Here is a 23,799-nt window from a genome sequence, read left to right as displayed (position 1 = left end):
ATAATATATTAACAACTGATTCACCCCCCCTCTCAGTTGTTCACCAGTTATCCTAACAATTGTGTTGGGAACCTTAGTCAAGGGGGTGACCAATCTAATAGAATGGATCAGAAAAACCTATAGGTCCCTTAATACTCTCTATTATTGAACCTACACACATGAAAATATGGAAGGATGGTTGTGTTGTATATGGTCTTGCCTAAGTCAAACCTCATGTTGGGATTCCAAACTCCATAACAACTATGATTAATGAAAAAGAGATCATCTTGTCCTAGGGAGGACAAAGGCTATTAAACAATATTGAAATTGATGAAATGACTTGATTATGTGTTAGGTAGGAATCCTTCTCATGAATTTCTATATAAAAGGTGGTGCTACAATGCTCTTTATAACAATCCTACAAGTGTTGGTGCAACAAGATGATAACAAAACATAATCAACATGAAATCATAATTGAATGTAGAGTTGTAGTTTTCTGCTCCTTGTAATAAGATATTCTCTTTGATAATAGAATGCATATTGATTGCTACTAGCACTATGAAGGAGAAAAGATGTGCTTTATATAGTGATCACAAGGTATTTTTGATAAAAACCAACATAAAATGGTCAACTACCAAATTTGAGACTAGATTTTGAAATGTGAGGGCTAACACTCGCAATGGTAGCAATTTCAACACATTTTGCCAAGACTCTAGAGTTGGATGCCCTAGTCCCACAAAAATAGGGCTTATGGAAGGGAAATATGAGTGTTGGATTTTGTAATGTTAGAACTGGTCCTAATTTTGGTATTTGACAACAATTAAATTATGGGTTTAAAAATGAAGTTTTAAGGTAGAATAGGACCCAAATAGGCTTAACATGATCTAGGAAAAAGTACACTAAAGTAGGCACCAAATAGAGTGTGAAATTGTAAAGGGACGCAATTTACTACACTAACAAAGAAACTAACTCTTTAGAGAAAACACACACACGACAATTAATATTTTAATATAATACTATAAAAATAATGATAGGAACTACACCCCTCATAGTAAATAAAATATTTAATGTACTACTATGAAAGTTGTGGCAGGAATTGTACCCCTTATGACTAATTTAAAGCCCATATTATGCAAAAAAAAAAAAAACATTTATTGAAGGAAATAAAAAGAAACTTTGTAATGTCACTTGATCATTAAAGTCTTTCTTGGTCTTATTGTGGTGATCAATCTGGATTAGATAACACAAAAGTTATTGTAGATTTATTCAACTATACATATGCTTTTTATTTGGGTTCTTGAGATGAAAGCTTTATATGATTACAATTCCCAAGATTTAATTTTTTGTGGGAGTTGGTATATTTTCTAGTTTTATTTAGATTTTAGAATTGGTGACCAACAAACATTTCCATTGATTTTCTTTGTATGTGAAGGAACTTGTAATAGGACATTATTAATTTCTCCAACATTGTTCTTTTTTGCTAAATGCCCTTATAGATGGATTCAACATTTTTAACCTAAACATAAAGTCTATATATTATCTATGTGATTGTAATCCAATAATAAAAGTGACTTTTGACATTTCTCACCCAATTGCCTATTGATTGATTTCTTAATAAAATTTCTATCCATTTTTTATCAAATAAATTTCTAATTAAAATTAAGTGACCATTGCAATGTGACATCACCTTTAAGATATTGAATCATTTTATAATGGATTATTTGATTTCATCATATGAAAGAAGTGTGCCATTCTAGGTTGGCATCGTTGGATATTGCTGAGAAGTATGTTGGAATGATGTGTTGTCATTGATGTCAACATATTCTTCTATATTCCAATGTTACGATCAGATTAGATGAGTTGGTTTGGCTCATGTGTTGTAGATGAGATGGTGCAGTTTAATGGGTTTTGAGATAATTATCTCTTGTTGATTCAACAAAAGCTTCAGTGGCCCACATGATGATGTGTTCAAGTTATGAGATCTGATATTGGTAATGGTTATTCAGTTGTTTGGTATTCTGGATTTTTCTTTGCATTTCTCCAGAATTGCAATATCTTGGTTCGTGGATCTAGTAGAGTGGTTGGGACATTCATATGTGTTCTCAATTCAGATGGTTCATGATTTGGAAGCCCACAAGTGAATCTTTTAGTTTGACAGTTAGTTGAGTTGATGTTCTTGAGGTTTGGTACAATGATGATGATGATTATAGTAAGTGATGATGTTGCAGTTGTTTTTGTGGTGATTCACGTTGCTTGTGGATGTTTCTAGATTGTGTTATATCTGTGTTGATGGTCCATATTGATCATTGTGCATGTTATTGATAATTTTATTGATCGAGTGGCGTTCTTTGTGTTATGCGACATTCATGATGATTTTAGCGTATTGTGGAAGATCGAGGCATAATTATTGGAGGTGTTTCAAGTTTGTGGTGTTGATCTAGGTCCATACTATGTCTTAGCTGACATTGTTTTGGTCTGCATGTTATTGTGAAGCGTGTGAGGTTATTATTTTGTAATTTGCATTGAGGGTTTAGCTAACCTTGAAACATAGGTTGAGGATTTGTATAAATATATGTAATATTCAATTGTGAGATGTATTTACGTTGTGTTTGCAAGTTTGTGATCGAGTAAGTGTGTGAACAAGTGTTATGATATTTCGGAAGTGTGAAGAGAAGTGTGTAGCATAGAAGATCAGACTATTCTTAACTGGAACTTTAACCAGACATTAAGAGATACTATTTTCATAGTTTATGTAATCTGGATTGTTGTTTGAATCTTGTAACGCAGTGAGCCTTCCCTAGGGTTGTAGCCCTTTTTGTATTTGAGTAGTGAGTTCTAGGCAGTGTTCCTAGATGCATGTGCATTCTGCATTGTAATATTTCACTTACTCCTAACAGGGTATTATCTCATTGTGGGTAGATTCCCACCATGGTTTTTCCCTTAACTGGGTTTTCCACATAAAAAATCTTGGTGTTATGTGTGTTATTGATGTGGTGATGGTTTATGATTTTACTATTTATTATATGATCTGAATTTGTCTTTAAGTTGTGTAGAGTTTGTGAGAAAACTGACTCGCCCCCAATCTCAATTTTTTGCATTGTTGCCGATAATTGGTATCAGAGCTAGATCCTCCAGAATAAGTTTGACCGCTTGAGGTGATCCAAGATGAAAACATTTGCTTATAAGAAAGACAGTCTGAGATTTGATGGAACAAACTACACTCTTTGGAAGAGCCAGATGGAATGTCATTTGAGATGCATCAATCAAGAATATTAGGAGATTACTAAGAATGTGTATAATGCTCCTCCGAATGGTCCTACAACTTTGGATGAGATAAAGGAAGTTGAATTCAATATTAGAGCTAAGGAAGCCTTGTTGAGTGCCTTATCTAATTCTGAGATGACTAATGTGATGGATTTTCAGACTGCTCATGAGATCTGGAAGAAGTTGGAGACTATGAAGGTGATAGTCATGTGAAAGTTGCTAAGTTGCAGAGCTTGAAGGGAAAGTATAAGATGCTGAAGATGGGTGAAGATAAGAATGTTACCTCCTTTTTCTACCTCCTTTATGTAGAAAATGAATGAGCTTGTGTTGAACATAAGATGTGTCGATGGAGTAATTGAGGAATCTGATTTTGTGGTTAAGGTGCTGAGATCCTTGCCTCCCTCTTACAAGCATAAGGCTAATGCTATTGAAGAGATCCCGGCTGTGACAAATGTGACTAGAGATATGTTGATTGGTAATCTTGTTGCTTTTGATAAGCGATTTTGGAGAAACTCTTCCTAAATATAAATATGCATTTAAAGCTACTATATCCAGGAAGTAGAAATATGATCCGAGAAAAAGTTCTACAAGGGTATCCAGATATGAGAAAGAGATGAGAGAGCTTGAAGAGCTTGAAAGCCTGATTACCATAAGATTGCCTAAGGGTGTCGATAAGTATGAAGGAAATTTGCCTCTTAAATATTTTTCATGCAATAAGATAGGACATTTCTCCTCAAGGTGTCTAGAAAGAGAGATGAATCCTAAGAAGACATTGGTTCCTTATAAGGATAAATATTAGAAGAAGTGTTATTTTGCTGTTGATGAAGACATGACAGATGGTGAATCCAAGAAAAGAAATTCGAGAGATGAATGGATGTTTATTGCTATCAAAGAAGATGATCTGGTGAGTGTTGATTCTACTAGCTCCATTAATAAGGAGAAATATTTGGTTGCTAAAGTTGAAGAGAAATATGAATGGGTTATTGACAGTGGTTGCTCTCATCATATGACATGTGATAAGATTAATTTTTTTAATAGGGAAAAGTATGATGGTGGTGTAGTAAGATTTGGAGAGGTCAAAGCTGGTATAATACATGGTAGAGGTTCTATTTCTCTTGATGGTAGTCATAACACTAATGATGTCTTGTATGTTGAAGGTTTAAAGCATAATATTTTGAGTGTTGGATAGATAGTTGATAAGGGATATGATTTGCAATTCAAGAATAGAAAATGTAAGATCTTGAGTAGCTCCAGAATTGAGATTGCATCAAGTACAAAGACTAAAGGTAATATCTTTCACTTGAATGCTAGTAGTAAAAGTTTTTTGATTGCTTAGATTGATGAAAGTTGGTTATGGCATAGAAGGATGTATCATGTGAATTTTGACTACATGGTTAAGATAAGTTTCACTCAAGCAGTGAGAGATCTGCCTAAGATTATTAAGATTTCTAATCCAGTATGTAAGGAATGTCAGTTAGGGAAGCAAACAAGAGTTACTTTCAATAGAAAATAATATACTTCTAATGGAATATTGGATCTTGTGCATATTGATTTGTGTGGTACTTCTAGAGTGAGAATCTAGCAAGGTGATAGGAATTTTATGTTGTTGATTGATGATTATTCAAGGATGATGTGGGTTACTTTCTTAAGGGAGAAGTCTGAAGCATTGGAGAAGTTCAAGATGTTTAAAGTTATGGTTAAGACAGAGATAGGTCTGAAGCTAAAGTGTTTGATATTTGACCAACGTGGTGAGTTCACTTTCGATGAGTTTAATGCCTTTTGTGAAGACCATGGGGTGAAGAGATAGGTATCTTCTCCGTAGACCCCTCAATAGAATGGTGTTGTGGAGAGGAAGAATAGAACAATTTAGAAAGCTGCTAGAACCATGATGATTGAAGGAAATGTTTCACATATATATTGGAGAGAATTTGTGAGTATTGTTGTATACACTCTAAACCGAGTTCATATGAAAGGTGATTACAGTAAGACTCCTTATGAGTTATGGTTTGGTCATGCTCTTACAATTAGACATTTCAAAAATTTTGGTAGTAAATGCTATATCAAAAGAGATGAAGATCTTGGGGAAGTTTGATGCTAGATGTGATGAAGGAATATTTCTTGGTTATTTTACTAAAAGTAAAGCCTCCCGGTGTTATAATAAGAGATTGAGGAAGATAGCTGAAAGTGTTAATGTGAAGGTTGATGAAGGAAATGAGAAGTAGAATAGATCTTGTGGATATGACTCAGATGATCAGGATGTTAGTACACATAAAGGAAAGAAAGTGCAGACCCAGAATCAAGTGCAGATTGTTCCAGAAAAGCTTGAGAATGAAGGAGATGCAAGTACAGATGAAAGAGTTAAAGACTCTCAAAATCATGGAAATTCTAAGACTCCCAGGTATGTAAGATTGAATCATTGAAAAAATTAGATCATTGGTGATAAGAATAGAGGTGTGATGACTAGGAGAAGAATTGTTGAAGAGTATTGCTTGATTTCTAAGATTGAACCTAAAGATGTTAGTGAAGCTTGTAAAGATGAAAATTGGGTTAAAGCTATGGAAGAAGAATTGAATCAGATTGAGAAGAATAATACATGGATTCTTGTTCCTAGATCTAAGGATAAAATGTAATTGGTACTAAATGGGTGTTTCGAAATAAGTTGGATGAAAAAGGTGAAGTTTTTAGGAATAAAGAAAGACTTGTTTGTAAGGGTTATTATCAGATGGAAGGAATTGATTTTGAGGAGACTTTTTCTCTGGTAGCTAGAATTGAATTTGTTTGATTATTTCTTGCTTATACTTCTTACAAAGATTTCAAAGTTTATCAAATGGATGTCAAGTTAGAGATGGAAGAAGAAGTCTACATTGAGTAACCAGCTGGATTTCAATTGACAGATGAGAAAGATATGGTTTGCAAATTGAAGAAAACACTATATGGCTTGAAGAAATCCTCAAGAGCCTAGTATGCTAGATGAAGCTTTAATTCAACAAAGGTAATGTTGATAGTAATTTATACTTCAAGATTGATAATGATAACATCTTCATTGTTGAATTTTTTGTTGATGACATTATTTTTGGTGAAAATGATGGTTTGTGCAAGAAGTTTGTAGGTGATATACAGAATGAGTTTGAGATGTCTATGATAGGCAAGATGAAACTATTTTTGGGATTGCAAATTACTCAGTTGGATAAAGGTATCTTTATATCTTATTGTAAGTATGTGAAGAAATTATTGAAGAAGTTTGGTTTAGATGATGCAAAGCATGTTGGTACACCTATGGTGATCAGATGTAAGTTGACTAAGGATGATGACTCTTCGAAAGAAAATTAGACTAGATACAGATCTATGATTAGCGGTTTGTTGTATTTGACTCAAACTAGACCAGATATTATGAATGGTGTTTGTCTTGTTGCTAGATTTCAAGCTGATCCCAAGGAATCTCATGTTGTAGCTATGAAAAGAATATTTAGATATTTAAAAAGGACTGTTGATTATGGTTTGTGGTATCCTAAAGATGATGACTTTACCTTAAGTTCTTTTACAGATACTAATTGGGCAGGTGATGTTGATGACAAAAAGAGTACTAGTGGTGGTGTATTTTTCTTGGGAAAGAGATTGGTTTCTTGGATGAGTAAGAAGTAGAATGCTATTTCTTTATCTACTGTAGAAGCTTAATAAATTGTTGCTTCTAGAAATTGTACTCAGGTGGTATAGATAAAGAAAATGTTGAAGGATATCAAAGTTATTTTTTATGAGCCTACTGCTATATACTGTGACAATTCAAGTGCTATCAATATTTCTATGAATCCGATGTTGCATTCAAAGACTAAGCATATATCAATAAAGCCTCATTTCTTGAGAGAGAAGGTGAATGAGAAGGAAGTAAGATTGGAGTATGTATCTAGAAAGGAACAGATTGCAGATTTCTTCAATAAGCCTTTGCCTAAAGATACATTTGAGTATCTTAGAGAGAAGATAGGGGTGATTGCCCCTCTTGATGAGAACTAAGATGCATATATTAGTATGGTGCACTTCACAGAGATATATTATGATTCAGATTGATGAGTGATGCTGCTACTCAGGGGGAGTAGTCAGTGTTGTGATTTGGTTGTTTGTCAAAGGGGGAGATATTATGATTTGTGTTGTATGTGCCTTTTGCATTGATGTCAAAGGGGAAGAGAAGCATGTGAAAAACCCTATGGGAGAGAGAGTCTGTATTGAGATGTGTGCATAATCTCAGAGGGAGATTGTTGTGAGTTATGAGAGATTGTTGGTTGTTGATTTCTTTCTTTGCATTGATTTTTTTTCACATTCATATGTTGTCATCAATGCCAAAGGGGGAGATTGTTGGATATTGCTGAGAAGTTTGCTAGAATGATGTGTTGTCATTGATGTCAACATATTCTTCTGTGTATTCTAGTGTTGCAGTTAGATTGGATGAGTTGGTTTGGCTTGTGTGTTGTAGATGAGCTATTGTGTCTTAATGGGTTTTGAGATGATTATCTCTAGTTGATTCAACATAAGTTTCAATGGTCCGTATGGTGATTTGATCAAGTTATGAGATCCCATATTGGTATTGGTTATTCAGTTGTTTGGTATTCTGATTTGTGCTCTGAATTGCTCCAGAATTGCAATATCTTGGTTTACGAATCTGGCAAAGTGTTTGGGACGTTCATATGTGTCCTCAATTCAAATGGTTCATGATTTAAAAGGCCGCAAGTCAATCTTTATGTTTGATAGTCAGTTGAATCAATGTTCTTGAGGTTCGGTTTAATGATGATGATGATTCAAGTAAGTAATGATGTTGCAGTTGTTTATGTGGTGATTCATGTTGCTTGTGGATGTTTCTAGATCATGTTCTATCCATGTTGATGGTTTGCATTGATCATTGTGCATGTTATTAATCATTTTCTTGATCCAATGGTGTTCTTTGTGTTATGCGACATTCATGATGATTTTAGTGTGTTGTGGAAGATCGAGGCATAATCGTTGGAGGTATTTTGAGTTTGTGGTGTTGATTTAGGTCCATACTATGTCTTAGCCAACATTCTTTTGGTCTACATGTTATTGTGAAGTGTGTGAGGTTATTATTTTCTAATTTGCATTGAGGGTTTATCCAACCTTGAAACATAGGTTGATGATTTATATAAATATATGTACTATTCATTTGTGAGATGTATCTGCATTGTGTCTATGAGTGTGTGATCGAGTAAGTGTGTGAACGGGTGTTATGATCTTTCACAAGTGTGAAGATAAGTGTGTGGTATAGCAGATTTGATGAATACTAAGAGGGGGGGGGTGAATTAGTATACCAAAAAACACTGCACTTAAACACTTAAACAATCTAAAGATAAATTGGTAAAACAGTTTAACAGATAGACCGGTTATCACACATGCAAACCAAAATGCAAGTAACGCATTCACCCACAAAAGCAATACAATCATAACACAATATATTTGACGTGGAAACCCAAATGGGAAAAACCACGATGAGATGGAACTCACAAGTCACTATCTGCAGAATAGAAACCAGACCAGTTAAGGTCAGACCGGTTAAGGTCTTACAATGTTCTTCACCAAAAAAGATCTTGTTAGGAATCTCAATCTCTATTAGGAGATAAGTCCAATCAAGGACTACCTTGCTAGAGGATTTTAGATTCACAGAGGTGAACTGCCTTGTTAGAGGATTTTATAAAAGGCTTTTGGGCCTACCCGGTTAAGGGCTACAGACTTGTCAAAGATGTGAGTAATCAACAAGTGTTTGATCTATCTAATAGCACAGACTGCTCAGTTAGATCCTTGATAGCTCATTCTTAATGAACTTACTACATTACTTCAGTCTTCTACACATTCATACTCTTTTCAACTCCTCAACCACCTTAAACCCTAGTCACAACATAAACCCTTTCAGCAACAACCTAAAACCCTAGACATGATGTCCTTTTAAAGGAGTCTGATTTCATGTTGGTCCAATAGGATTACATTTCAATTTCCTAGGTTCAATGAATCTAGACATACTCAGTAACACGACACAAGAAGCACTGCCAGTGTGTCAGCACCATCAGACAATCAATGGATTGGTAACTCATCACAAAATGTCGGTAGGTAACTCAACATAGAGTATTACCAGTTCATACAAAATACCGGTTGCCGGTTTGACAAAAATGAAGACTGGTAAGAAAGTGTTATGCCGCTTTGCTCCCTCGTACCGCTTGAGATCTATGAACTACTTGGGGTCGACATGTCACTTTAGACCAGGAAACACATTCTGCAAAATCACCAATAGTCTAAAGACTAGAATACAACATACCAGTTGGAACAAATACCGGTTGAGCTCTAGCTCATACATATAAAGGGGATCTCAATGCAAGTGTGTGTCCATCAATGAAAATCACAACATAAAAATAAAAAATGCCAACAAGATCAGAATGTGCTTAACCAAAATTGTAACTAGGCATTGTGAGATGCTATTTTCATAGTTCATGTAATCTGGATTGTTGTCCGAGTCTTGTAAGGCAACGAGCCTTCCCCAGGGTTGTTGCCCTTTTTGTATTTGAGTAGTGTGCCTAAATGCATGATCATTCCCGTTGTAATATTTCACCTACTCCTAATAGGGTATTATCTCATTGTGGGTAGGTTCCCACCATAGTTTTTCCCTTAACCGGATTTTCCACGTCAAAAATCTTGGTGTTATGTGTGTTATTGATGTGGTGATGGTTTATACTTTTACTATTTATTATCTGACATATATTTGTGTTTAAGTTGTGTAGAGTTTGTGAGCAAATTGATTCACACCCCCCCCACCTCCCCCCCGCCCTCTCAATTTGTTGTATTGTTGCCAATAGGCACTGATTTTATTGTCTTAGTGAATAGGTTTTTTAATTTTCTCTTTACAATTCATTTGCCATATAATTTTTTAACTTCTCATGGATTAGGGATAGTAATATGATTGGTATCATAACATAATATGAAAAATACAATATGTGATGTCATGGATTAGGGATAGTAATATGATTGGTATCATAACATAATATGAAAAATACAATATGTGATGATATCTTTCTTTTCTCATAACAAATTAAATTTTATTTTGGCTGTTTATATATGATGTTTTTGGTATAGGATCCCAAAGAAATCTTACAAATGAATCTAAGGTTGACTAATATTAATAGATGAATGTGACATTCATCAAAGCATGATTAAGAGGGGTTTTTGGGTCAAATATTGTAGTTGTAAATACCCTTATATACACATGTATTTTAAATTTTGAGGAATACACCCATGAAATTTGGGTCTAATGCTGGGGACTGGGGGGTTTCACTTTATCAAACCATATTCAAATGGTGCAAGACAAGGCATCTTTTGCAACATGCATAAGATCCCTAGAGATAGAGGTCACAATTATGGTAATGCATGGACTACCCTATATTTTTCCATGGAGCACATTGAGGTGAGGTCAAGTTTAATGATATAAATTTTTCATCTCACCCTAATTTACTCTATAATTTACCCCCCAGCAGCTCATGCTAGTGTAAAATTTCTCTAAAATTTACTCCAAATTTTTAGGTTCTTGGGCATATGCTAAACTATTGATCTGTTGAAAGATATAGAAAAATATCATAGGTTTGAAACCTAATTTAAATATTGTGCTAAGTGTGGGTAATGGGTAAGTGCACCAAGATGGTGAACAAAAAGGGGGGTATAAGTGGCCACTTTTTTTTCTTCTGAAAATAGGTAAACCTGAACTTCAAAGAGATATTTGAAGGTCATGCACTCAAAACTAGGAGTTGAGAAAAGAATAAGAATTGTAGTACTCTGAATCTAGTTTCTAAACTACTAAATGTTTTTAAAATTCGATAATATTAAGAGGGTCAAACCTTTCATGCACGAAAAATTGTTCATAATTTTTTTAGAAAAATTTCGTGTGCTGCACAAAATATATAGTTAGATTTATCATTTTGCAAAACCCTTTGGTAGGATGATAGGTAAGAGTGAGATCTAGAAGTTGTGTATTTTTTTGTAACTTTCCGTTGAGTATTTGTTTTTTTATGATTTTTTGAAGTGACCGCATCCTGAAAATTTGGTACTTGTTCGTGTGTTGGGCATAACTTGCATCAAAATAATAAAAAATGAAATTTTTTTTTTTAAAGTGTATAGAATCTAGTGTAGAACAATAATATATAATTTATTTTGAATTTGGTCAAGTATATCAAAATTTATTAAAAAAATGGTAGACATATGTCTGTGAGGACTGTCAAAGCACTAATAAATAAAACTAAAGTTTACTATGCTAATGTTGTCCAAAAATAGAAAAATTTATATGGTAAAAAAACTAAGAAGATGTGTGAGATTATGGTGGTAATTTTAGAGATACCCACTTGATCATTTGTAAACCTGATCACGATAAAGTCGAGAAATCATGTTGGAGGATGAAAAAACATATAAATGGACAAAAAGGGGGAGAAATGGTCTTGCAAGCCTTACGGTTGTTTTCCAACCCTCTTACCAAGCCAAAACCCACACGGGTTTTGAAAAACAAAAAGTACTATTCGCAATTCTAAATAACCCATACAGGTTATGTAGAAATAAAACCATTATTTTGTGTTTCACAAAACCTGTACGGGTTATGTAAAACTAAAAACATTTTTTTTTTGTTTCACAAAACCCATACGGGTTATGTAAAACTAAAAACATTTTTTTTGTTTCACAAAACCCATACGGGTTATGTAAAACTAAAAACATTTTTTTTGTTTCACAAAACCCATATGGGTTATGAAGACATAATAATGTATGCTTGTAAACTTATCATTTACTACACATATTTTAGACATACCTATATAATATGTGTTTATGTATGTATATATGCATATCCATAATTATATATACATCTATTTATATAGATATATGTATATATGTTTGTATACATACATGTATCTCTTCTTTTCCTCTCTCTCCCATCTTCCTTCCCCCATCATTGTCTCTCTCTCTTTCCATCTCTCTCTCTCTCTCTCTCTCTCATTTTCCAATCTCCCTCTCTCTCCCTCTCATTTTTCCAATCTCTCTCCCTCCCCCTCTCTTTAACCGCTTCTCTCTTTGTCTCTAACTCTCTTTCCATCCCCCTCTCTCTCCATCCCCCTCTCTCTCCCTCTTCCCCTCTCCTTTTCCTAATCTCTCTCTCTCTCTCTCTCTCTCCATCCATCCCCCTCTTCTTATCCTACTCTCTCTCTCTCTCTCTCTCTCTCTCTCTCTCTCTCTCTCTCTCTCTCTCTCTCTCTCTCTCTCTCTCTCTCTCTCCTTTTCCCAATCTCCCTCTCTCTCCCTCTCCCCCTCTCCTTTCCCCAATCTCCCTCTCTCTCCCTCTCCCTCTTCCCCTCTCCTTTTCCTAGTTCTACATAACCTATATGGGTTATGTAGAACTAAGGCCAAAACTTCTAGTTCTACATAACCCGTACAGGTTATGAGAAATTGTGAATGTTCACATAAAAGGTTTCCATAACCCATACGGGTTATGGGAAAATCTTAATATATTTTAGTCCCAAGAGCCTAAAAACCAGCATTGCAAGTTGTTTGAAGACCCCACTTCTTTTGCACATGATTTTTTCAAACAGTAACAGTCAGGTTTTCATATTCTTTTGTCACTTTTGCTTTGTAATGATTGATTTGTCTTGTATATTGGATTGTTTTTGAATTTATTTTATCATTATTACTTTAGATTATAACAAAATCATGATCATTTGTTGTTTTTTTGCTTTGATCATGATTGATTTGTCTTGTATTTTGGTTTTTTTGAAGTTATTTTATTATTGTTATTTTAGATTATAACAAAATGATGATCATTTGTTATTTTTTTGCTATTTTATTGTGGATTGTCATCAATGATGTTATGTGTAGGATAATGGGAAAGAACAAGAGAGGAACAAATGAATAAAGAGAGGTAGAAAAGGAAAGACAAAGGGAGCATATGAGGAGATTACATGAAGGTATGCCATCTAATGCACCTAACGAAAGTGATGAACATTCAACAATTGAAATTTATATGATGAATGCATCAAATCAAAATGATCAACATACACCAATTCAAATACATATGATGAATGCACCTAATGAATGCAATGAGCATACACCATTTGAAAATGATTTGGTGAATGCACATGATAATGAAATTGAAGAAGATATACCATTTGAATTTGATGTGATCAATGCACATAATGCACCTAATGAAAACAAAGAGCATGCACCAATCTTAACACCTCTTAGAATAATTCGTAGAAAACCTAATAGATATTGATGAAAATATTGTGAAGCCAATGCATGATAAAATTTCTGAAAGAACTTGTAGAATAACGATTAGAAGAATTTGGAATAACTATTTTGAAAACTTAAATCAAAGTGGAAGATGCCAATTAGTTGTTGAAATGATTAAAAATCTAAAATTTAGAGAGACAATGAAAATTCTAGGGTTAAGAACATCCAAAAATAATAGTGAAAGAACCATTGTGAGAAATATTTTTGATGCATACCAAGCCATTGGTTCAAAATCACGCACTAAAGATGCTAATGTTACTCGTCATGTCCTCACATCAACCATAATGGGAAAGGAAATGAAAAAATATCATTTAATATACAAAACAAGCAAGTCATTAAGGATAAGTAGGACCACATTACACTATGCCTTAGAGAGGCGAGAGAAAATCGAGGATCCTAACAATAATTCTCTTTGGGCATTCTCGAGTAGACTCCCACGCAAGGACAAGGTTGTTGTTGATACACTAAGAACGTTAATTGAGAAATATTGACATGAAAACACAAGGGTTTCACCCAACCAAATAGATGTTGTTAGAAGGCAAATTGGAATTAGTAATTGTGAACCACATCCAAAACACTATTTAGATACCACTCAAACACAATTTTATGAAAGGTTTCTTCAAAGCTTTTCTCAGATTAAAATTAGTCAAAGATTTTTTGTATTAAGTATCATAGAATCACAAAGTTCATTTTTGCTCATTCGAGCATCCACGTTACAAACTTATTACATACTAGCTCTTTTGAGCACCAAACTAGAAACAACAATTGGAAGACCAAGGGTCACAACTTAGAAATCCACTTTAAACAACCAATGGAAGACCAAGAGTCACAACTTATAATTCTGAACAAAGGTGTCCCTCATGGGATTTAAACTTGGGTTTCCACATTGAGAACTCAATGCTTTAACCAATTAAGCTCAATCCCTTGGGTGTCAAAGATTTTTTGAGATGACAAAACCATTTTATGTTAAGATTAACCATGCACGTAGTACATCATGTTGTAGGGTCCATGTTGAATTTTCCATGCATTATGATATTTATCGCTATATATGTTGTACTTTGCATAGTAACGATGTTTTGCAGGAATGTGGTCTACAAGCACCTCCGAAGTCACTGAGAGAATTTCTTTCAAGTATACTATGTAAATGAGATGATGGATGCACTTACTATAAGATGATGTGTTTGAGAGGTTTTTGTCCTACATGTGGTGGTTTGCAATAATTGCATAGATTCCTACATCTGGATAGCACACATGAAATTGGTAAGGAACTAGTTTCTATTGGAAAATATAAGTCAGTCACATATGGTGTTAAAGATGGAAAATAATTAAAGAGGTGTGAGTTAGTGAAAAGGGATATATGCGTAGCTGATTTTATGAAGATGTTTTAAGAGAAACTAGTGTATGAGTACATAGGTCACACACATAGAGCTACATGGTTAGATGACCAATTCAAGTTGTGTAAGGACACTTTCCCCCTTGGCACTATTGTCTTTTTCATTGATTTTGCTGAGAATTATACACTAAAGCCGCAAAATGAAGTACAATCTATGTCTTACCACTCTACATCGATGATACACATAGCATTCATGCATGCACATGATAGCACCGAGGAGGATAGAAAGGTTATAAGAGAATATCACTTCTATATTAGTGATGATCATACTCATTCCTCAGAGTTTGTGTAAGGATGCTTTATAGTCTTCTATGATAGTTTAAGGAAAAGAGATATAAGATACAACCAACACTTAATATGGTCGGACAATTGCACCGCACAATTCAAGAATGCAAGGATGTTCTACTGGTTGACTAGGATGCATGTGACAAGTGGTGTGTGCAATGGTGTAACTCGACGATGAGACCAGGTAATGTAGGTTAGTCTATGGTTTCTAGATATTTTTGTTTAATAAGAGAATCTAACATTGAAAACTATCTAGATTGTTGTACACTTACTGGATCAAGTGACATGCATTAATTTAGAAGTTCAAATGCAACATCACTAGTTATTTATAGTAGACAGATTGCATGCTTTTGCTCTTCATGTATGAATTTTGTGTGGGATGAATGTGAATCAAAAGAGTGGGTTGACCAATGGTCTTCTAGACCTTTGCAAACCCTAGATACATATCAACTTCCTAGAGCACTACAAATGAACCAGATTGAAGCATTAGTGGATTTTGACCATGTATCAGACATAGTTGAACTAGGTAAAGAGTTGCAATTTGCTACAATTTTAAGCTTAATTTATTAGTATTAACTTATGCTGATTTTGGTATTAACTTATAACCTTTTATTAAATGTAGGTCATGTATATGCAATTATTGTGGATGAGAACAACGAAGAAGGAACAAATTACTTTTTGTGTCATTGTATTGAGGCCAAAAATAAATTCACTTCTACAGTGGTTGATGGAGAGGGTATTGAGTACCTAATAGGATCCGTTGTTGTGATAGGGACATGGCTTAGAAGGTACCATTGTATTGATTTGGCATTAGATTATCCTTCTATAAAATGCACGTACCCTAACAAAAATTCTATTGCTTGGTTGCTTGAGGACTTTGAGACACATAGACATATTCTTCATTACTCAAACCTTCTTGTTGCAACAAATATTCATTTGATTAAATATCGTGGTAGGCCTCTTAACAAGGATTTGTGGAAAGTTTGTGAATTAGACCATGAGACAATACTTGAGACACTAAGGGTTAGAGCTGATCCAGAAGGTTCACTTGATTGATTTTGGGCCATCTAGAAGAATAATTTTACAATATGGTAGAATAATTTTGACAATTTTGTATATCTTTTGCAAAATATTGTAACTTCACTTTTTTGGATGTGCTCTACATGCATATGAGTTGTAATATGCATATGAAATGTAATGTGCATATGTAGATGCCAAATTTTGTATATAAAAACACAACGAGTTGTAATTTGCATATTTAGATGCAAAGTTTTGTAAATATAAATAGTAATGAGCTTGATCATTTATATTAGATGCCAAGTTTTATATATGAAATGTCCATGGGGCTGATTTGCAAATTTTGAGAGCTCAAATTTGTACCATTTGATTATAAATTTGTACTATTTGATTATAAATAAATGAGTCTAATTCTGACATATGTTAAATAACTTGCAAATGGGTATCTGAATATGAAAAAAAATTTCCAAGTGTTTTGGGAAAGTTTTGAGTTATTGTTGAATTACCTGATTTGAAGAGCTAGTAGGAATAGTTTGAAACCAAGAGAGGCCACAAGGGAAAACATCGCTATGAGGTGGCTCAGAACAATCAGATGTCTTGGGGAGTGAGACAAGGGCACACCTAACATTAACCCGACCACCCGGACATGCTCGTGCTCACGATTCGTTCCCATGATGAGTAGAACGAAAGATGCACTATTTTACCACCTCTCACAGACGATTTTTTATGCGACAGAAAAAAATATCACCACAACAAAATGGAATCAAGTTGCATGAAACTGAGAGAGAATTTTTTAGGCAGTGACAACATGACCCCATAGGTTCAAACAGATCATCTCTAAGTGCCACGGTCTCCGAGTTACACAACGTCAAAGTTTGACCATTTTTTCCACTTTGAGCGGGAAAACGTCACTACGAGGTGGCTCGAAATGATCAGACATCTTGGGGAGCATGAAAAAGGAACACTTAGCATAAACCCAGCCACTTGGATGCACTCACACTAACAGTTCATTCCCACGACGAGCAGAATGAAAGATGCACTATTTTGCCACCTCTCATTGACGGTTTTTGATGCGACAAAAAAAATCTTACCACAAGAAAATGGAATCGAGTTGCCCAAAATTGAGAGAGGCTTTTTTAGGAAGCAACAAAAAACCCCATAGGTTCAAACATATTTTCCATAAGTGCCACAGTCTCCGAGTTACGTGATGTCAAAGTTTGACCATTTATTCCACTTTGAGCACTCAAGGGAAAACGTCGCTACGAGGTGGCTTGGAACAATCAAACGTCTTGGGGAGTGAGACAAGGGCACGCCTAGCATAAATGCAGCCACTCAGACATGCTCACACTCACGGTTTGTTCCCATGATGAGCAGAATGAAAGATGCACTATTTTACCTCCTCTCACTGATGTTTTTTGATGCGATAGAAAAAACTCACCACAAGAAAATAGAATCGAGTTGCCCAAAACCAAGAGAGTATTTTTTAGGAAATGACAACATGACCCCATAGGTTCAAACAGATTGTCCATAAGTGCCATGGTCTCCGAGTTACATGACGTCAAAGTTTGACCATTTTTTCCACTGTGAGCACTCAACGGAAAACATCACTACGAGGTGGGTCAGAATGATTAGACATCTTGAGGAGTGAGACAAGGGCACACCTAGTGTAAACCAAGCAAACCAAATGCACTTGCTCTCATGGTTCATTCCTATGACGAGCAAAACGAAAGGTGCACTATTTTGCCACCTCTCACTGACAGTTTTTTATGCAACAAAAAAAATCTCACCACAAGAAAATGGAATTGAGTTGCCCGAAACCAAGAGAGGATTTTTTAGGCAGCGACAACATGACCCCATTGGTTTAAACAGATTGTCCATAAGTGCCATGGTCTCTAAGGCACGCGACATCAAAGTTTGACCATTTTTTCCACTTTGAGCACTCAAGGGAAAAAGTTGCTACGAGGTGGCTCAAAATGATCAGAGTCTTGGGGAGCAAGACAAGAGCACACCTAGTGTAAACCTGGCCACCCGAAAACATGATGAGCAGAACGAAAGATGCACTATTTTGCCACCTCTCACTGATGGTTTTTGATGCGATAGAAAAAATCTCACCACAAGAAAATGGAATCGAGTTACCTGAAATCAAGAGAGGATTTTTTAGACAACAAAAACATGACCCCATAGGTTCAAATAGATCATCCATAAGTGCCACGTTCTCCAAGTTACGCGATGTCAAAGTTTGACCATTTTTTCCACTTTGAGCGCACAAAGGAAAACGTCGCTATGAGGTAGCCCAGAATGATCAAACATCTTGGGGAGAGAGACAAGGGAACACCTAGCATAAACCCAGACATTCGAACGTGCTCGCACTCACGGTTCATTCCCACGATGAGTAGAACAAAAGATGCACTATTTTACCACCTCTCACTGACAGTTTTTGATGCGACAGAAAAAAATCTCACCACAAGAAAACGGAATCGAGTTGCCCGAAACTGAGAGAGTATTTTTTAGGCAGCAACAACATGACCCCATAGGTTCAAATGGATCATCCATAAGTGCCATGGTCTCCAATTTATGCAACGTCAAAGTTTGATCATTTTTTCCACTTTGAGCACTCAAGGGAAAACGTCGCTATGAGGTGGCTCAGAATGATCAGACGTCTTGGGGAGCATAACAAGGGAACACCTAGCATAAACCCAACCACCCAGATGCACTCGCACTGATGGTTCATTTCCATGACAAGCAAAATGAAAGATGCACTATTTTGCCACCTCTTACTGACGGTTTTTTATGTGACAAAAAAAATCTCACCACAAGAAATCGAGTTGTTCGAAATTGAGAGAGGCTTTTTTAGGCCACAACAACATGACCCCATAGGCTCAAAAGAATCATCCATAAGTGCTTCAACTCTTCTTTTATAGTCAATTTTGGATGAATAGGTGTGTCTCTTACCCTAAGGCCGACTTGTTATGGAATAAAATTTAAATGAAAACCTTACCTAAGGTGACTCATCCTTAGATAGATTTCAAATCTTCTTTGTGCACTCAAATATTGTCTTAATTGGTTCTTGAAATGATGAACTTCACTCCATAAGCATGAGTTTATGAAATAATAACTTCACTCCAATCTCTTCATGCACGAAGGACTCAAAGAAAATTCACTCAATCAAAATACACAATATCAGCATTACCGGTGTCGGTACTTGGGTATACACAATATGAGCAATAGATAATTTAAAAGTATATGCCATATGAGTTACAAGTAATGAACAAATTGGATCACATTTCAAGACATATACACAATGAACAAGTTTGACCACATTTCAATGGCAAATAACTAAGTTTCAAGAATATCAAGTTTCATATATATCAAAATGAACAATAATCGCGTACATATCAAAAAATGGCATAGATGCCAAATCAATAATAGCCTATCAAAGTTGATATATACATATACAAATATCGAATATATAAAAAAATTGGTCCTTCAATGACCACAACTATAACTATATGTCTATCGGTATCTATGACTATGGCAGATCATCAAAATCAAGCCTCTTCAAAGTAGTATGTGGCTCTGCAAGTGGCTGCACAAAGACAATTCAAATGTCGAATCACATATATTTTCTCAATATAACATCAAAATAACTAAATACTGAACTCTAAATTGTTTGAAGTTGAAATGTGGATTACCTCATCTCTGTCTTCTGCAATTGGGTGAGGCTAAGGATCCGCGGGATGTCTTGAAGAAGGTTATAACTGGTAAAACAACATTAATACATGTTAATAACATATATGTCAAATAACACATAATAACTAAAAAATGAATAAACTAAAAAACTAAAGCATACCAAAGCCTCAGATGGATGTGTTGTGGTCGTAGGAGGCAAAGTCATAGATGAATCAGTTACGACCATTTCCTATATCCATGGTAAGTGATCCAAAAGGGGTTAACTAGATGATTTCAACTTTGTTGTGCACTTAGTGAAAAGGAGTTGATATAAGACAGACATACCTTTTCCCTTTTTCATGTTGGATCCCATAATATACGTGTAGGACTTCTAATGAAATGGAATGGTAGAATAACAATAGGAAGTTTGGAAGGGGCCTATAATAGGTTAAAGCCAATCATACAACTTAATAACCCAAAGTTGTTGACAAATTAGATAAAATAAATATTTTTAACATATGTAGAACAAATGCACACTGAAGCTTCTCTTGTAGCCTTAGGAGGCCTAGTCGAATCTGATGCAGCTATTACCATTTCCTGTATGAAAAATGATAACATATGATATAGACATCAAAGGATTTAGTTATTTCAAACAAGCAAGAATGCAATCCAAAGTGAATATGAAGATATCACCTCTTCCCTCTGCTGAACCTCATCGACATCGAGTGCATTCATTAATTTCGTAAACCACATATGTTTTTGTATATAGAACAAATCTATTAAGTACATTTATCAATATATGCATATACATGTTTAATCATAATACATTTCAACAACTAAATTTAAATTGTACCGAATTACCTTATGTCATTTGGGTGTCTGAGAGGATATCTTTTTCTGCCTCGGAGTGCTAGAGGATGGCTTTCTTACACAAGATGTCCTCCAGGCAGGTGGGGTAAACTAACGGAAAAAATTAACATAAGGGAAAAGAGCATGTATTTAATATATCACTTAAGTCAAAAATATATAAATCTAAATGGTACCGCATAGCTATCTTGGCCAAAGTCAATGGCCGAAAGCGTGATATCATCAAGTTGGGACATCTCAACCACTAATAAGCCCTATAAAATACCAAGTAATGATACATATAATTAACAAAAGATATTTTGAAACCAATGTATTATTATATTTTTAACAAACTTACAAATCTTTACCTCTGGTGGCAAAACTACCTGTGACCGTGGAGTCGACTGAAAAGTATGTGGTGTACTCCCACCACCTATTGCACCCTGCAATGCATTTTATTTATATGTCACTTTAAATTGTTCTAAAAATAAAAATTCATTTCTTTTTATAAGATTTAGTCACTTAATTGATAACATGTCATAAACAAAATTAAACGCACCTATGTCTGACAGAGAGGGTACAACATATTGATCAGTTCGTTGGTGAGGGCCACATCCTCTATAGTGGAAGCATGACATCTAGTCACACAACATATACATGAATGAGATGCCAAACCATTCTCATCTACGTCAGTGTCTACACCAGAACATACACCCTGGCAGGTGGGGCACATATGCTGACTGGGTTGGCTCGTGCCAAATGATGCATGAGGTGTTGTTGATGAAGGAGGTGCCGCTGAGTAAGGAGGTACTACTGATGAATGAGGTGCTGCTAATGAAGGAGGTGTCGCAAGTGCTGGTACATCCTCTGCTCCGACCAACTGTGTGCCATGATAAACAATGACATCAGTCAATGATGCAACTGCCTAAAGAGTCTATAATTCTATAGACTCCTTCAAGGATATAGAGACAATGACATGAACCATGGGTTTAGGAGATGTATGCATCCTATGTTGTGGCTCTACCACCCTACGGGCCCTAGGTCTATCCTATGCAGAGCCTCTCCCTCTACCCTAAAATTGTCGAATGTCGAAGTAATTTGGCTTCTCGCTGAGGATAAAATCACAATACACCTTTCTCAAAAAATATAGAGGCACCTCCCAATTATTATAAGGTGGTTGGTCAAAGACCATATACCACCTATCCCAAAAAGCTTCTTTCAGCCTAGCATGAACACACCAATGTATAGGAAATCGAGTCGTATTTAGTTCTAGGTTGTTACTAGTAACAGGATCAGTGAAAAGAGCACATATGTCAGCTTTACCTATGCCCTTTTTCTTCACTTGATCATATGACAACCCATCCGCATAAAATGTTCGACATCTAGATCCCTCCATGAACCCCATTTCGTAACCTCCCTAGATACCTCATTTGCACTATTTGCCATTGTTTCTAGTGTTCTAGTGAGGGTTGAGTGGCGCTCAAGCCTAGAGGACCTCAACCTATTCAAATATAGAAATTTGGGCACTATTTTGTGTAAGGCGATTGATGAGATCCTCTTGTGTGGCATCTACATGATCTAATGGAGGTCATGGAGGGTTTTGTGGGGTGGTGGTTGTTGAGGAGCAACATTTTGAGGATTTTGAGGGTTTTCTTGTTGCTCTTGTGCAATGTTTACATGGTTTTCTTGTGTTGCTTATGCAGGAGGAGGTATTTGTTGTCTATTTCATTTTTGGGGATTTCTTGAAGAATCTGACATCAAATTAATAAAAACAAAACTTAAATCAATTAAAAAACCCTACTTCAATTAAAATACAAACAAAAATAATCAAACCAATCGAATCTTACCTGTTCGACGGGGTGCCATTGTTGAAAATTGCTCTCAATGTTGGGAAAATCCAAAATAACTGCAAACCTATGCGGGTTCTATGTTTTTTTGGCTTTTCCTTGTTGTTGTTCCATGAGTTTTGGCATTCAAAATGGCCAAAACCCATGGCCTACACCCAAAAATAATGTTTGAAACTTTAAATTTTTTATTAAAAAATAAAATGTTCCTCAAAACCCATATGGGTTTTGAGGAATTTTTGGTTTTTTAAATTGTTTTTCTCTAGGCTTGGTGTTACCAAGCCTAGCATATTTTTGAATTTTTAGAACCCGAACGGGTTATGAAAAATTTGGTTTTTTTTTTGGCATGTGGCCACTTTTCTATTCACCATCTTGGTGCACTTACCCGAATGTTAGACACAACTAGAGTTTATAGGGGCTCATCTTTTCTCTAAGAACCATTTATACGATATTATTGGCTTGAAGTGGTTTGGTCCAAGTCATTGGACCACTAATTCAGTTTGATATCAAAAAAAGTCAAAGAATACACAAGACAACTAAATATTATACATATAGTCTCATAGACTAAAATAATTATAGTACATACAAAAATGCATTTTTTGAATGGGCATGAATTTCTTTTGACAAAATCCAAGGAGTAGGTGTAAATCTAGAATATGACGATATAATTTTTTTTCAATAACAAATAAATTTTATTTTAATTATTTAATGATATAAGATCCAAAATAAATCTTGCAAGTGAGTCTAATACCACCTAATATTAACAGAAGGCATCACAAATTATAAAATTGTAACTATGAAGATGCTTTGTCAAATTAAGAGTTTGATCCATTCTATTGAGATGTTGTCGAAGGGTATTAACCCAAAAGTGTTATATAAAAATTCCTTGTTTAAATTTGTTATGGGTTCTTTATGGTCAATGCATAGAAATTTGGCCTTTCCTTCGGGGAAAATATGATTTTCAATTTTACCAAAGTTTTAGGGACATTGAAACTTATCCCTAGTTCCCTTATTGGACTATAGGCTCCCATGTCCTCACAAAACGAAATTATGCAAGGTATTGAAATTGTAGTTGTTGGGGAATCATAATAAACCTTATATTTCATTTTATTCATATTTTAAGTTCAATGAAATGTCAAAGGTGTCTTTGTTTAATAGTGGGTTTCTAGGAATCAACACATGATCCCTATGTTCTAG

The sequence above is a fragment of the Cryptomeria japonica genome, chromosome 10 (genome assembly GCF_030272615.1).
Source record: "Cryptomeria japonica chromosome 10, Sugi_1.0, whole genome shotgun sequence".
Lineage (NCBI taxonomy): Eukaryota > Viridiplantae > Streptophyta > Pinopsida > Cupressales > Cupressaceae > Cryptomeria > Cryptomeria japonica.
This window is presented reverse-complemented; position numbering follows the sequence as displayed.